This window comes from Engystomops pustulosus, chromosome 1, assembly GCF_040894005.1.
Source record: "Engystomops pustulosus chromosome 1, aEngPut4.maternal, whole genome shotgun sequence".
NCBI lineage: Eukaryota > Metazoa > Chordata > Amphibia > Anura > Leptodactylidae > Engystomops > Engystomops pustulosus.
The window spans coordinates 192686843-192699859 of NC_092411.1; the positions used below are offsets into that span (position 1 = coordinate 192686843).

Consider the following 13017-nt stretch of genomic DNA (forward strand, 5'->3'; position numbering starts at 1 on the left):
GAAACAGTTTCTTAGTTTCCTCTTAAATTGACATGTCAATAAAGGAAGCAGTAGACAGCTTTAAGTATGACATTATACTTTCAAATATGTACCTTGATGCCATCAAATTCTATTTACGTCCTTTGGAAAGTTTGGCTACTGTATGTTAAAGATCTAGGGACATTGTAAACTCACTGAGAATAGATACATTTATATCTTTGATGTTTCTTTAAAACCATATTTACAGTGTGGAAGTTTAGCATATATTTCTTGATTGAGTGATTATGTCCATTTGCATGAAGATCTCTAACAACTTCAAAAGTAATACTCCAAAGTATTTATGAAATTAAGAACTTTTCATTTTGCCGTTAATGGACTATGAGGACCTTATATTCTCCTTCATTTAACCTCAGTATTTTTTTCTATCTCAGTGAGAGCTTTTTCAGAGCCTGGATAGCTCAGTCGGTAGAGCATCAGACTTTTAATCTGAGGGTCCAGGGTTCAAGTCCCTGTTCAGGTGGCAGTCCTTTTACAAGAAACAGTTTCTTAGTTTCCCCTAAATTGACATGTAAATAAAGGAAGCAGTAGACAGCTTTAAGTATGACATTATACTTTCAAATATGTACCTTGATGCCATCAAATTCTATTTACGTCCTTTGGAAAGTTTGGCTACTGTATGTTAAAGATCTAGGGACATTGTAAACTCACTGAGAATAGATACATTTATATCTTTGATGTTTCTTTAAAACCATATTTACAGTGTGGAAGTTTAGCATATATTTCTTGATTGAGTGATTATGTCCATTTGCATGAAGATCTCTAACATCTTCAACAGTAATAATCCAAAGTATTTATGAAATCAAGAACTTTTCATTTTGCCGTTAATGGACTATGAGGACCTTATATTCTCCTTCATTTAACCTCAGTATTTTTTTCTATCTCAGTGAGAGCTTTTTCAGAGCCTGGATAGCTCAGTCGGTAGAGCATCAGACTTTAAATCTGAGGGTCCAGGGTTCAAGTCCCTGTTCAGGCGGCAGTCCTTTTACAAGAAACAGTTTCTTAGTTTCCTCTTAAATTGACATGTCAATAAAGGAAGCAGTAGACAGCTTTAAGTATGACATTATACTTTCATATATGTACCTTGATGCCATCAAATTCTATTTACGTCCTTTGGAAAGTTTGGCTACTGTATGTTAAAGATCTAGGGACATTGTAAACTCACTGAGAATAGATACATTTATATCTTTGATGTTTCTTTAAAACCATATTTACAGTGTGGAAGTTTAGCATATATTTCTTGATTGAGTGATTATGTCCATTTGCATGAAGATCTCTAACATCTTCAACAGTAATAATCCAAAGTATTTATGAAATCAAGAACTTTTCATTTTGCCGTTAATGGACTATGAGGACCTTATATTCTCCTTCATTTAACCTCAGTATTTTTTTCTATCTCAGTGAGAGCTTTTTCAGAGCCTGGATAGCTCAGTCGGTAGAGCATCAGACTTTAAATCTGAGGGTCCAGGGTTCAAGTCCCTGTTCAGGCGGCAGTCCTTTTACAAGAAACAGTTTCTTAGTTTCCTCTTAAATTGACATGTCAATAAAGGAAGCAGTAGACAGCTTTAAGTATGACATTATACTTTCATATATGTACCTTGATGCCATCAAATTCTATTTACGTCCTTTGGAAAGTTTGGCTACTGTATGTTAAAGATCTAGGGACATTGTAAACTCACTGAGAATAGATACATTTATATCTTTGATGTTTCTTTAAAACCATATTTACAGTGTGGAAGTTTAGCATATATTTCTTGATTGAGTGATTATGTCCATTTGCATGAAGATCTCTAACAACTTCAAAAGTAATACTCCAAAGTATTTATGAAATCAAGAACTTTTCATTTTGCCGTTAATGGACTATGAGGACCTTATATTCTCCTTCATTTAACCTCAGTATTTTTTTCTATCTCAGTGAAAGCTTTTTCAGAGCCTGGATAGCTCAGTCGGTAGAGCATCAGACTTTTAATCTGAGGGTCCAGGGTTCAAGTCCCTGTTCAGGCGGCAGTCCTTTTACAAGAAACAGTTTCTTAGTTTCCTCTTAAATTGACATGTCAATAAAGGAAGCAGTAGACAGCTTTAAGTATGACATTATACTTTCAAATATGTACCTTGATGCCATCAAATTCTATTTACGTCCTTTGGAAAGTTTGGCTACTGTATGTTAAAGATCTAGGGACATTGTGAACTCACTGAGAATAGATACATTTATATCTTTGATGTTTCTTTAAAACCATATTTACAGTGTGGAAGTTTAGCATATATTTCTTGATTGAGTGATTATGTCCATTTGCATGAAGATCTCTAACAACTTCAACAGTAATACTCCAAAGTATTTATGAAATCAAGAACTTTTCATTTTGCCGTTAATGGACTATGAGGACCTTATATTCTCCTTCATTTAACCTCAGTATTTTTTTCTATCTCAGTGAAAGCTTTTTCAGAGCCTGGATAGCTCAGTCGGTAGAGCATCAGACTTTTAATCTGAGGGTCCAGGGTTCAAGTCCCTGTTCAGGCGGCAGTCCTTTTACAAGAAACAGTTTCTTAGTTTCCTCTTAAATTGACATGTCAAAAAAGGAAGCAGTAGACAGCTTTAAGTATGACATTATACTTTCAAATATGTACCTTGATGCCATCAAATTCTATTTACGTCCTTTGGAAAGTTTGGCTACTGTATGTTAAAGATTTAGGGACATTGTAAACTCATTGAGAATAGATACATTTATATCTTTGATGTTTCTTTAAAACCATATTTACAGTGTGGAAGTTTAGCATACATTTCTTGATTGAGTGATTATGTCCATTTGCATGAAGATCTCTAACATCTTCAACAGTAATAATCCAAAGTATTTATGAAATCAAGAACTTTTCATTTTGCCGTTAATGGACTATGAGGACCTTATATTCTCCTTTATTTAACATCAGTATTTTTTTCTATCTCAGTGAGAGATTTTTCAGAGCCTGGATAGCTCAGTCGGTAGAGCATCAGACTTTTAATCTGAGGGTCCAGGGTTCAAGTCCCTGTTCAGGCGGCAGTCCTTTTACAAGAAACAGTTTCTTAGTTTCCTCTTAAATTGACATGTCAATAAAGGAAGCAGTAGACAGCTTTAAGTATGACATTATACTTTCAAATATGTACCTTGATGCCATCAAATTCTATTTACGTCCTTTGGAAAGTTTGGCTACTGTATGTTAAAGATCTAGGGACATTGTAAACTCACTGAGAATAGATACATTTATATCTTTGATGTTTCTTTAAAACCATATTTACAGTGTGGAAGTTTAGCATATATTTCTTGATTGAGTGATTATGTCCATTTGCATGAAGATCTCTAACAACTTCAAAAGTAATACTCCAAAGTATTTATGAAATCAAGAACTTTTCATTTTGCCGTTAATGGACTATGAGGACCTTATATTCTCCTTCATTTAACCTCAGTATTTTTTTCTATCTCAGTGAGAGCTTTTTCAGAGCCTGGATAGCTCAGTCGGTAGAGCATCAGACTTTTAATCTGAGGGTCCAGGGTTCAAGTCCCTGTTCAGGCGGCAGTCCTTTTACAAGAAACAGTTTCTTAGTTTCCTCTTAAATTGACATGTCAATAAAGGAAGCAGTAGACAGCTTTAAGTATGACATTATACTTTCAAATATGTACCTTGATGCCATCAAATTCTATTTACGTCCTTTGGAAAGTTTGGCTACTGTATGTTAAAGATCTAGGGACATTGTAAACTCACTGAGAATAGATACATTTATATCTTTGATGTTTCTTTAAAACCATATTTACAGTGTGGAAGTTTAGCATATATTTCTTGATTGAGTGATTATGTCCATTTGCATGAAGATCTCTAACAACTTCAACAGTAATACTCCAAAGTATTTATGAAATCAAGAACTTTTCATTTTGCCGTTAATGGACTATGAGGACCTTATATTCTCCTTCATTTAACCTCAGTATTTTTTTCTATCTCAGTGAAAGCTTTTTCAGAGCCTGGATAGCTCAGTCGGTAGAGCATCAAACTTTTAATCTGAGGGTCCAGGGTTCAAGTCCCTGTTCAGGTGGCAGTCCTTTTACAAGAAACAGTTTCTTAGTTTCCTCTTAAATTGACATGTCAATAAAGGAAGCAGTAGACAGCTTTAAGTATGACATTATACTTTCAAATATGTACCTTGATGCCATCAAATTCTATTTACGTCCTTTGGAAAGTTTGGCTACTGTATGTTAAAGATCTAGGGACATTGTAAACTCATTGAGAATAGATACATTTATATCTTTGATGTTTCTTTAAAACCATATTTACAGTGTGGAAGTTTAGCATATATTTCTTGATTGAGTGATTATGTCCATTTGCATGAAGATCTCTAACATCTTCAACAGTAATAATCCAAAGTATTTATGAAATCAAGAACTTTTCATTTTGCCGTTAATGGACTATGAGGACCTTATATTCTCCTTTATTTAACATCAGTATTTTTTTCTATCTCAGTGAGAGCTTTTTCAGAGCCTGGATAGCTCAGTCGGTAGAGCATCAGACTTTTAATCTGAGGGTCCAGGGTTCAAGTCCCTGTTCAGGCGGCAGTCCTTTTACAAGAAACAGTTTCTTAGTTTCCTCTTAAATTGACATGTCAATAAAGGAAGCAGTAGACAGCTTTAAGTATGACATTATACTTTCAAATATGTACCTTGATGCCATCAAATTCTATGTACGTCCTTTGGAAAGTTTGGCTACTGTATGTTAAAGATCTAGGGACATTGTAAACTCATTGAGAATAGATACATTTATATCTTTGATGTTTCTTTAAAACCATATTTACAGTGTGGAAGTTTAGCATATATTTCTTGATTGAGTGATTATGTCCATTTGCATGAAGATCTCTAACATCTTCAACAGTAATAATCCAAAGTATTTATGAAATCAAGAACTTTTCATTTTGCCGTTAATGGACTATGAGGACCTTATATTCTCCTTTATTTAACATCAGTATTTTTTTCTATCTCAGTGAGAGCTTTTTAAGAGCCTGGATAGCTCAGTCGGTAGAGCATCAGACTTTTAATCTGAGGGTCCAGGGTTCAAGTCCCTGTTCAGGCGGCAGTCCTTTTACAAGAAACAGTTTCTTAGTTTCCTCTTAAATTGACATGTCAATAAAGGAAGCAGTAGACAGCTTTAAGTATGACATTATACTTTCAAATATGTACCTTGATGCCATCAAATTCTATTTACGTCCTTTGGAAAGTTTGGCTACTGTATGTTAAAGATCTAGGGACATTGTAAACTCACTGAGAATAGATACATTTATATCTTTGATGTTTCTTTAAAACCATATTTACAGTGTGGAAGTTTAGCATATATTTCTTGATTGAGTGATTATGTCCATTTGCATGAAGATCTCTAACAACTTCAAAAGTAATACTCCAAAGTATTTATGAAATCAAGAACTTTTCATTTTGCCGTTAATGGACTATGAGGACCTTATATTCTCCTTCATTTAACCTCAGTATTTTTTTCTATCTCAGTGAGAGCTTTTTCAGAGCCTGGATAGCTCAGTCGGTAGAGCATCAGACTTTTAATCTGAGGGTCCAGGGTTCAAGTCCCTGTTCAGGCGGCAGTCCTTTTACAAGAAACAGTTTCTTAGTTTCCTCTTAAATTGACATGTCAATAAAGGAAGCAGTAGACAGCTTTAAGTATGACATTATACTTTCATATATGTACCTTGATGCCATCAAATTCTATTTACGTCCTTTGGAAAGTTTGGCTACTGTATGTTAAAGATCTAGGGACATTGTAAACTCACTGAGAATAGATACATTTATATCTTTGATGTTTCTTTAAAACCATATTTACAGTGTGGAAGTTTAGCATATATTTCTTGATTGAGTGATTATGTCCATTTGCATGAAGATCTCTAACAACTTCAAAAGTAATACTCCAAAGTATTTATGAAATCAAGAACTTTTCATTTTGCCGTTAATGGACTATGAGGACCTTATATTCTCCTTCATTTAACCTCAGTATTTCTTTCTATCTCAGTGAGAGCTTTTTCAGAGCCTGGATAGCTCAGTCGGTAGAGCATCAGACTTTTAATCTGAGGGTCCAGGGTTCAAGTCCCTGTTCAGGCGGCAGTCCTTTTACAAGAAACAGTTTCTTAGTTTCCTCTTAAATTGACATGTCAATAAAGGAAGCAGTAGACAGCTTTAAGTATGACATTATACTTTCAAATATGTACCTTGATGCCAGCAAATTCTATTTACGTCCTTTGGAAAGTTTGGCTACTGTATGTTAAAGATCTAGGGACATTGTAAACTCACTGAGAATAGATACATTTATATCTTTGATGTTTCTTTAAAACCATATTTACAGTGTGGAAGTTTAGCATATATTTCTTGATTGAGTGATTATGTCCATTTGCATGAAGATCTCTAACAACTTCAACAGTAATACTCCAAAGTATTTATGAAATCAAGAACTTTTCATTTTGCCGTTAATGGACTATGAGGACCTTATATTCTCCTTCATTTAACCTCAGTATTTTTTTCTATCTCAGTGAAAGCTTTTTCAGAGCCTGGATAGCTCAGTCGGTAGAGCATCAGACTTTTAATCTGAGGGTCCAGGGTTCAAGTCCCTGTTCAGGCGGCAGTCCTTTTACAAGAAACAGTTTCTTAGTTTCCTCTTAAATTGACATGTCAATAAAGGAAGCAGTAGACAGCTTTAAGTATGACATTATACTTTCAAATATGTACCTTGATGCCATCAAATTCTATTTACGTCCTTTGGAAAGTTTGGCTACTGTATGTTAAAGATCTAGGGACATTGTAAACTCATTGAGAATAGATACATTTATATCTTTGATGTTTCTTTAAAACTATATTTACAGTGTGGAAGTTTAGCATATATTTCTTGATTGAGTGATTATGTCCATTTGCATGAAGATCTCTAACAACTTTAACAGTAATACTCCAAAGTATTTATGAAATCAAGAACTTTTCATTTTGCCGTTAATGTACTATAAGGACCTTATATTCTCCTTCATTTAACCTCAGTATTTTTTTCTATCTCAGTGAGAGCTTTTTCAGAGCCTGGATAGCTCAGTCGGTAGAGCATCAGACTTTTAATCTGAGGGTCCAGGGTTCAAGTCCCTGTTCAGGCGGCAGTCCTTTTACAAGAAACAGTTTCTTAGTTTCCTCTTAAATTGACATGTCAATAAAGGAAGCAGTAGACAGCTTTAAGTATGACATTATACTTTCAAATATGTACCTTGATGCCATCAAATTCTATTTACGTCCTTTGGAAAGTTTGGCTACTGTATGTTAAAGATCTAGGGACAGTGTAAACTCATTGAGAATAGATACATTTATATCTTTGATGTTTCTTTAAAACCATATTTACAGTGTGGAAGTTTAGCATATATTTCTTGATTGAGTGATTATGTCCATTTGCATGAAGATCTCTAACATCTTCAACAGTAATAATCCAAAGTATTTATGAAATCAAGAACTTTTCATTTTGCCGTTAATGGACTATGAGGACCTTATATTCTCCTTTATTTAACATCAGTATTTTTTTCTATCTCAGTGAGAGCTTTTTCAGAGCCTGGATAGCTCAGTCGGTAGAGCATCAGACTTTTAATCTGAGGGTCCAGGGTTCAAGTCCCTGTTCAGGCGGCAGTCCTTTTACAAGAAACAGTTTCTTAGTTTCCTCTTAAATTGACATGTCAATAAAGGAAGCAGTAGACAGCTTTAAGTATGACATTATACTTTCAAATATGTACCTTGATGCCATCAAATTCTATTTACGTCCTTTGGAAAGTTTGGCTACTGTATGTTAAAGATCTAGGGACATTGTAAACTCACTGAGAATAGATACATTTATATCTTTGATGTTTCTTTAAAACCATATTTACAGTGTGGAAGTTTAGCATATATTTCTTGATTGAGTGATTATGTCCATTTGCATGAAGATCTCTAACAACTTCAACAGTAATACTCCAAAGTATTTATGAAATCAAGAACTTTTCATTTTGCTGTTAATGGACTATGAGGACCTTATATTCTCCTTCATTTAACCTCAGTATTTTTTTTTATCTCAGTGAGAGCTTTTTCAGAGCCTGGATAGCTCAGTCGGTAGAGCATCAGACTTTTAATCTGAGGGTCCAGGGTTCAAGTCCCTGTTCAGGCGGCAGTCCTTTTACAAGAAACATTTTCTTAGTTTCCTCTTAAATTGACATGTCAATAAAGGAAGCAGTAGACAGCTTTAAGTATGACATTATACTTTCAAATATGTACCTTGATGCCATCAAATTCTATTTACGTCCTTTGGAAAGTTTGGCTACTGTATGGTAAAGATCTAGGGACATTGTAAACTCACTGAGAATAGATACATTTATATCTTTGATGTTTCTTTAAAACCATATTTACAGTGTGGAAGTTTAGCATATATTTCTTGATTGAGTGATTATGTCCATTTGCATGAAGATCTCTAACAACTTCAACAGTAATACTCCAAAGTATTTATGAAATCAAGAACTTTTCATTTTGCCGTTAATGGACTATGAGGACCTTATATTCTCCTTCATTTAACCTCAGTATTTTTTTCTATCTCAGTGAGAGCTTTTTTAGAGCCTGGATAGCTCAGTCAGTAGAGCATCAGACTTTTAATCTGAGGGTCCAGGGTTCAAGTCCCTGTTCAAGCAGCAGTCCTTTTACAAGAAACAGTTTCTTAGTTTCCTCTTAAATTGACATGTAAATAAAGGAAGCAGTAGACAGCTTTAAGAATGACATTATACTTTCAAATATGTACCTTGATGCCATCAAATTCTATTTACGTCCTTTGGAAAGTTTGGCTACTGTATGTTAAAGATCTAGGGACATTGTAAACTCACTGAGAATAGATACATTTATATCTTTGATGTTTCTTTAAAACCATATTTACAGTGTGGAAGTTTAGCATATATTTCTTGATTGAGTGATTATGTCCATTTGCATGAAGATCTCTAACAACTTCAAAAGTAATACTCCAAAGTATTTATGAAATCAAGAACTTTTCATTTTGCCGTTAATGGACTATGAGGACCTTATATTCTCCTTCATTTAACCTCAGTATTTTTTTCTATCTCAGTGAGAGCTTTTTCAGAGCCTGGATAGCTCAGTCGGTAGAGCATCAGACTTTTAATCTGAGGGTCCAGGGTTCAAGTCCCTGTTCAGGCGGCAGTCCTTTTACAAGAAACAGTTTCTTAGTTTCCTCTTAAATTGACATGTCAATAAAGGAAGCAGTAGACAGCTTTAAGTATGACATTATACTTTCATATATGTACCTTGATGCCATCAAATTCTATTTACGTCCTTTGGAAAGTTTGGCTACTGTATGTTAAAGATCTAGGGACATTGTAAACTCACTGAGAATAGATACATTTATATCTTTGATGTTTCTTTAAAACCATATTTACAGTGTGGAAGTTTAGCATATATTTCTTGATTGAGTGATTATGTCCATTTGCATGAAGATCTCTAACAACTTCAAAAGTAATACTCCAAAGTATTTATGAAATCAAGAACTTTTCATTTTGCCGTTAATGGACTATGAGGACCTTATATTCTCCTTCATTTAACCTCAGTATTTTTTTCTATCTCAGTGAGAGCTTTTTCAGAGCCTGGATAGCTCAGTCGGTAGAGCATCAGACTTTTAATCTGAGGGTCCAGGGTTCAAGTCCCTGTTCAGGCGGCAGTCCTTTTACAAGAAACAGTTTCTTAGTTTCCTCTTAAATTGACATGTCAATAAAGGAAGCAGTAGACAGCTTTAAGTATGACATTATACTTTCAAATATGTACCTTGATGCCAGCAAATTCTATTTACGTCCTTTGGAAAGTTTGGCTACTGTATGTTAAAGATCTAGGGACATTGTAAACTCACTGAGAATAGATACATTTATATCTTTGATGTTTCTTTAAAACCATATTTACAGTGTGGAAGTTTAGCATATATTTCTTGATTGAGTGATTATGTCCATTTGCATGAAGATCTCTAACAACTTCAACAGTAATACTCCAAAGTATTTATGAAATCAAGAACTTTTCATTTTGCCGTTAATGGACTATGAGGACCTTATATTCTCCTTCATTTAACCTCAGTATTTTTTTCTATCTCAGTGAAAGCTTTTTCAGAGCCTGGATAGCTCAGTCGGTAGAGCATCAGACTTTTAATCTGAGGGTCCAGGGTTCAAGTCCCTGTTCAGGCGGCAGTCCTTTTACAAGAAACAGTTTCTTAGTTTCCTCTTAAATTGACATGTCAATAAAGGAAGCAGTAGACAGCTTTAAGTATGACATTATACTTTCAAATATGTACCTTGATGCCATCAAATTCTATTTACGTCCTTTGGAAAGTTTGGCTACTGTATGTTAAAGATCTAGGGACATTGTAAACTCATTGAGAATAGATACATTTATATCTTTGATTTTTCTTTAAAACCATATTTACAGTGTGGAAGTTTAGCATATATTTCTTGATTGAGTGATTATGTCCATTTGCATGAAGATCTCTAACATCTTCAACAGTAATAATCCAAAGTATTTATGAAATCAAGAACTTTTCATTTTGCCGTTAATGGACTATGAGGACCTTATATTCTCCTTTATTTAACATCAGTATTTTTTTCTATCTCAGTGAGAGCTTTTTCAGAGCCTGGATAGCTCAGTCGGTAGAGCATCAGACTTTTAATCTGAGGGTCCAGGGTTCAGGTCCCTGTTCAGGCGGCAGTCCTTTTACAAGAAACAGTTTCTTAGTTTCCTCTTAAATTGACATGTCAATAAAGGAAGCAGTACACAGCTTTAAGTATGACATTATACTTTCAAATATGTACCTTGATGCCATCAAATTCTATTAACGTCCTTTGGAAAGTTTGGCTACTGTATGTTAAAGATCTAGGGACATTGTAAACTCATTGAGAATAGATACATTTATATCTTTGATGTTTCTTTAAAACCATATTTACAGTGTGGAAGTTTAGCATATATTTCTTGATTGAGTGATTATGTCCATTTGCATGAAGATCTCTAACATCTTCAACAGTAATAATCCAAAGTATTTATGAAATCAAGAACTTTTCATTTTGCCGTTAATGGACTATGAGGACCTTATATTCTCCTTTATTTAACATCAGTATTTTTTTCTATCTCAGTGAGAGCTTTTTCAGAGCCTGGATAGCTCAGTCGGTAGAGCATCAGACTTTTAATCTGAGGGTCCAGGGTTCAAGTCCCTGTTCAGGCGGCAGTCCTTTTACAAGAAACAGTTTCTTAGTTTCCTCTTAAATTGACATGTCAATAAAGGAAGCAGTAGACAGCTTTAAGTATGACATTATACTTTCAAATATGTACCTTGATGCCATCAAATTCTATTTACGTCCTTTGGAAAGTTTGGCTACTGTATGTTAAAGATCTAGGGACATTGTAAACTCATTGAGAATAGATACATTTATATCTTTGATGTTTCTTTAAAACCATATTTACAGTGTGGAAGTTTAGCATATATTTCTTGATTGAGTGATTATGTCCATTTGCATGAAGATCTCTAACATCTTCAACAGTAATAATCCAAAGTATTTATGAAATCAAGAACTTTTCATTTTGCCGTTAATGGACTATGAGGACCTTATATTCTCCTTTATTTAACATCAGTATTTTTTTCTATCTCAGTGAGAGCTTTTTCAGAGCCTGGATAGCTCAGTCGGTAGAGCATCAGACTTTTAATCTGAGGGTCCAGGGTTCAAGTCCCTGTTCAGGCGGCAGTCCTTTTACAAGAAACAGTTTCTTAGTTTCCTCTTAAATTGACATGTCAATAAAGGAAGCAGTAGACAGCTTTAAGTATGACATTATACTTTCAAATATGTACCTTGATGCCATCAAATTCTATTTATGTCCTTTGGAAAGTTTGGCTACTGTATGTTAAAGATCTAGGGACATTGTAAACTCACTGAGAATAGATACATTTATATCTTTGATGTTTCTTTAAAACCATATTTACAGTGTGGAAGTTTAGCATATATTTCTTGATTGAGTGATTATGTCCATTTGCATGAAGATCTCTAACAACTTCAAAAGTAATACTCCAAAGTATTTATGAAATCAAGAACTTTTCATTTTGCCGTTAATGGACTATGAGGACCTTATATTCTCCTTCATTTAACCTCAGTATTTTTTTCTATCTCAGTGAGAGCTTTTTCAGAGCCTGGATAGCTCAGTCGGTAGAGCATCAGACTTTTAATCTGAGGGTCCAGGGTTCAAGTCCCTGTTCAGGCGGCAGTCCTTTTACAAGAAACAGTTTCTTAGTTTCCTCTTAAATTGACATGTCAATAAAGGAAGCAGTAGACAGCTTTAAGTATGACATTATACTTTCATATATGTACCTTGATGCCATCAAATTCTATTTACGTCCTTTGGAAAGTTTGGCTACTGTATGTTAAAGATCTAGGGACATTGTAAACTCACTGAGAATAGATACATTTATATCTTTGATGTTTCTTTAAAACCATATTTACAGTGTGGAAGTTTAGCATATATTTCTTGATTGAGTGATTATGTCCATTTGCATGAAGATCTCTAACAACTTCAAAAGTAATACTCCAAAGTATTTATGAAATCAAGAACTTTTCATTTTGCCGTTAATGGACTATGAGGACCTTATATTCTCCTTCATTTAACCTCAGTATTTCTTTCTATCTCAGTGAGAGCTTTTTCAGAGCCTGGATAGCTCAGTCGGTAGAGCATCAGACTTTTAATCTGAGGGTCCAGGGTTCAAGTCCCTGTTCAGGCGGCAGTCCTTTTACAAGAAACAGTTTCTTAGTTTCCTCTTAAATTGACATGTCAATAAAGGAAGCAGTAGACAGCTTTAAGTATGACATTATACTTTCAAATATGTACCTTGATGCCATCAAATTCTATTTACGTCCTTTGGAAAGTTTGGCTACTGTATGTTAAAGATCTAGGGACATTGTAA

General features: G+C 34.4%; 19 non-coding genes across 19 annotated transcripts; all 19 read left to right on the top strand.

Annotated features, from left to right (window-relative positions):
* The first annotated feature begins 1967 nt into the window (after nt 1-1967).
* TRNAK-UUU (transfer RNA lysine (anticodon UUU)) lies at nt 1968-2040 on the top strand. The gene has a single exon. It is a non-coding gene; the product is annotated as a tRNA-Lys (tRNA).
* A 441-nt stretch (nt 2041-2481) lies between these two features.
* Nucleotides 2482-2554, top strand: TRNAK-UUU (transfer RNA lysine (anticodon UUU)). Its single transcript has one exon. It is a non-coding gene; the product is annotated as a tRNA-Lys (tRNA).
* A 441-nt stretch (nt 2555-2995) lies between these two features.
* TRNAK-UUU (transfer RNA lysine (anticodon UUU)) lies at nt 2996-3068 on the top strand. The gene has a single exon. It is a non-coding gene; the product is annotated as a tRNA-Lys (tRNA).
* Nucleotides 3069-3509: 441 nt separating this feature from the next.
* TRNAK-UUU (transfer RNA lysine (anticodon UUU)) lies at nt 3510-3582 on the top strand. The gene has a single exon. It is a non-coding gene; the product is annotated as a tRNA-Lys (tRNA).
* Nucleotides 3583-4537: 955 nt separating this feature from the next.
* TRNAK-UUU (transfer RNA lysine (anticodon UUU)) lies at nt 4538-4610 on the top strand. The gene has a single exon. It is a non-coding gene; the product is annotated as a tRNA-Lys (tRNA).
* A 441-nt stretch (nt 4611-5051) lies between these two features.
* On the top strand, nt 5052-5124 carry TRNAK-UUU (transfer RNA lysine (anticodon UUU)). Its single transcript has one exon. It is a non-coding gene; the product is annotated as a tRNA-Lys (tRNA).
* A 441-nt stretch (nt 5125-5565) lies between these two features.
* On the top strand, nt 5566-5638 carry TRNAK-UUU (transfer RNA lysine (anticodon UUU)). The gene has a single exon. It is a non-coding gene; the product is annotated as a tRNA-Lys (tRNA).
* A 441-nt stretch (nt 5639-6079) lies between these two features.
* Nucleotides 6080-6152, top strand: TRNAK-UUU (transfer RNA lysine (anticodon UUU)). Its single transcript has one exon. It is a non-coding gene; the product is annotated as a tRNA-Lys (tRNA).
* A 441-nt stretch (nt 6153-6593) lies between these two features.
* TRNAK-UUU (transfer RNA lysine (anticodon UUU)) lies at nt 6594-6666 on the top strand. Its single transcript has one exon. It is a non-coding gene; the product is annotated as a tRNA-Lys (tRNA).
* Nucleotides 6667-7107: 441 nt separating this feature from the next.
* TRNAK-UUU (transfer RNA lysine (anticodon UUU)) lies at nt 7108-7180 on the top strand. The gene has a single exon. It is a non-coding gene; the product is annotated as a tRNA-Lys (tRNA).
* Nucleotides 7181-7621: 441 nt separating this feature from the next.
* On the top strand, nt 7622-7694 carry TRNAK-UUU (transfer RNA lysine (anticodon UUU)). Its single transcript has one exon. It is a non-coding gene; the product is annotated as a tRNA-Lys (tRNA).
* Nucleotides 7695-8135: 441 nt separating this feature from the next.
* On the top strand, nt 8136-8208 carry TRNAK-UUU (transfer RNA lysine (anticodon UUU)). The gene has a single exon. It is a non-coding gene; the product is annotated as a tRNA-Lys (tRNA).
* A 955-nt stretch (nt 8209-9163) lies between these two features.
* On the top strand, nt 9164-9236 carry TRNAK-UUU (transfer RNA lysine (anticodon UUU)). The gene has a single exon. It is a non-coding gene; the product is annotated as a tRNA-Lys (tRNA).
* Nucleotides 9237-9677: 441 nt separating this feature from the next.
* On the top strand, nt 9678-9750 carry TRNAK-UUU (transfer RNA lysine (anticodon UUU)). Its single transcript has one exon. It is a non-coding gene; the product is annotated as a tRNA-Lys (tRNA).
* A 441-nt stretch (nt 9751-10191) lies between these two features.
* TRNAK-UUU (transfer RNA lysine (anticodon UUU)) lies at nt 10192-10264 on the top strand. The gene has a single exon. It is a non-coding gene; the product is annotated as a tRNA-Lys (tRNA).
* A 955-nt stretch (nt 10265-11219) lies between these two features.
* On the top strand, nt 11220-11292 carry TRNAK-UUU (transfer RNA lysine (anticodon UUU)). Its single transcript has one exon. It is a non-coding gene; the product is annotated as a tRNA-Lys (tRNA).
* Nucleotides 11293-11733: 441 nt separating this feature from the next.
* Nucleotides 11734-11806, top strand: TRNAK-UUU (transfer RNA lysine (anticodon UUU)). Its single transcript has one exon. It is a non-coding gene; the product is annotated as a tRNA-Lys (tRNA).
* Nucleotides 11807-12247: 441 nt separating this feature from the next.
* Nucleotides 12248-12320, top strand: TRNAK-UUU (transfer RNA lysine (anticodon UUU)). The gene has a single exon. It is a non-coding gene; the product is annotated as a tRNA-Lys (tRNA).
* A 441-nt stretch (nt 12321-12761) lies between these two features.
* Nucleotides 12762-12834, top strand: TRNAK-UUU (transfer RNA lysine (anticodon UUU)). The gene has a single exon. It is a non-coding gene; the product is annotated as a tRNA-Lys (tRNA).
* Nucleotides 12835-13017: the final 183 nt, after the last annotated feature.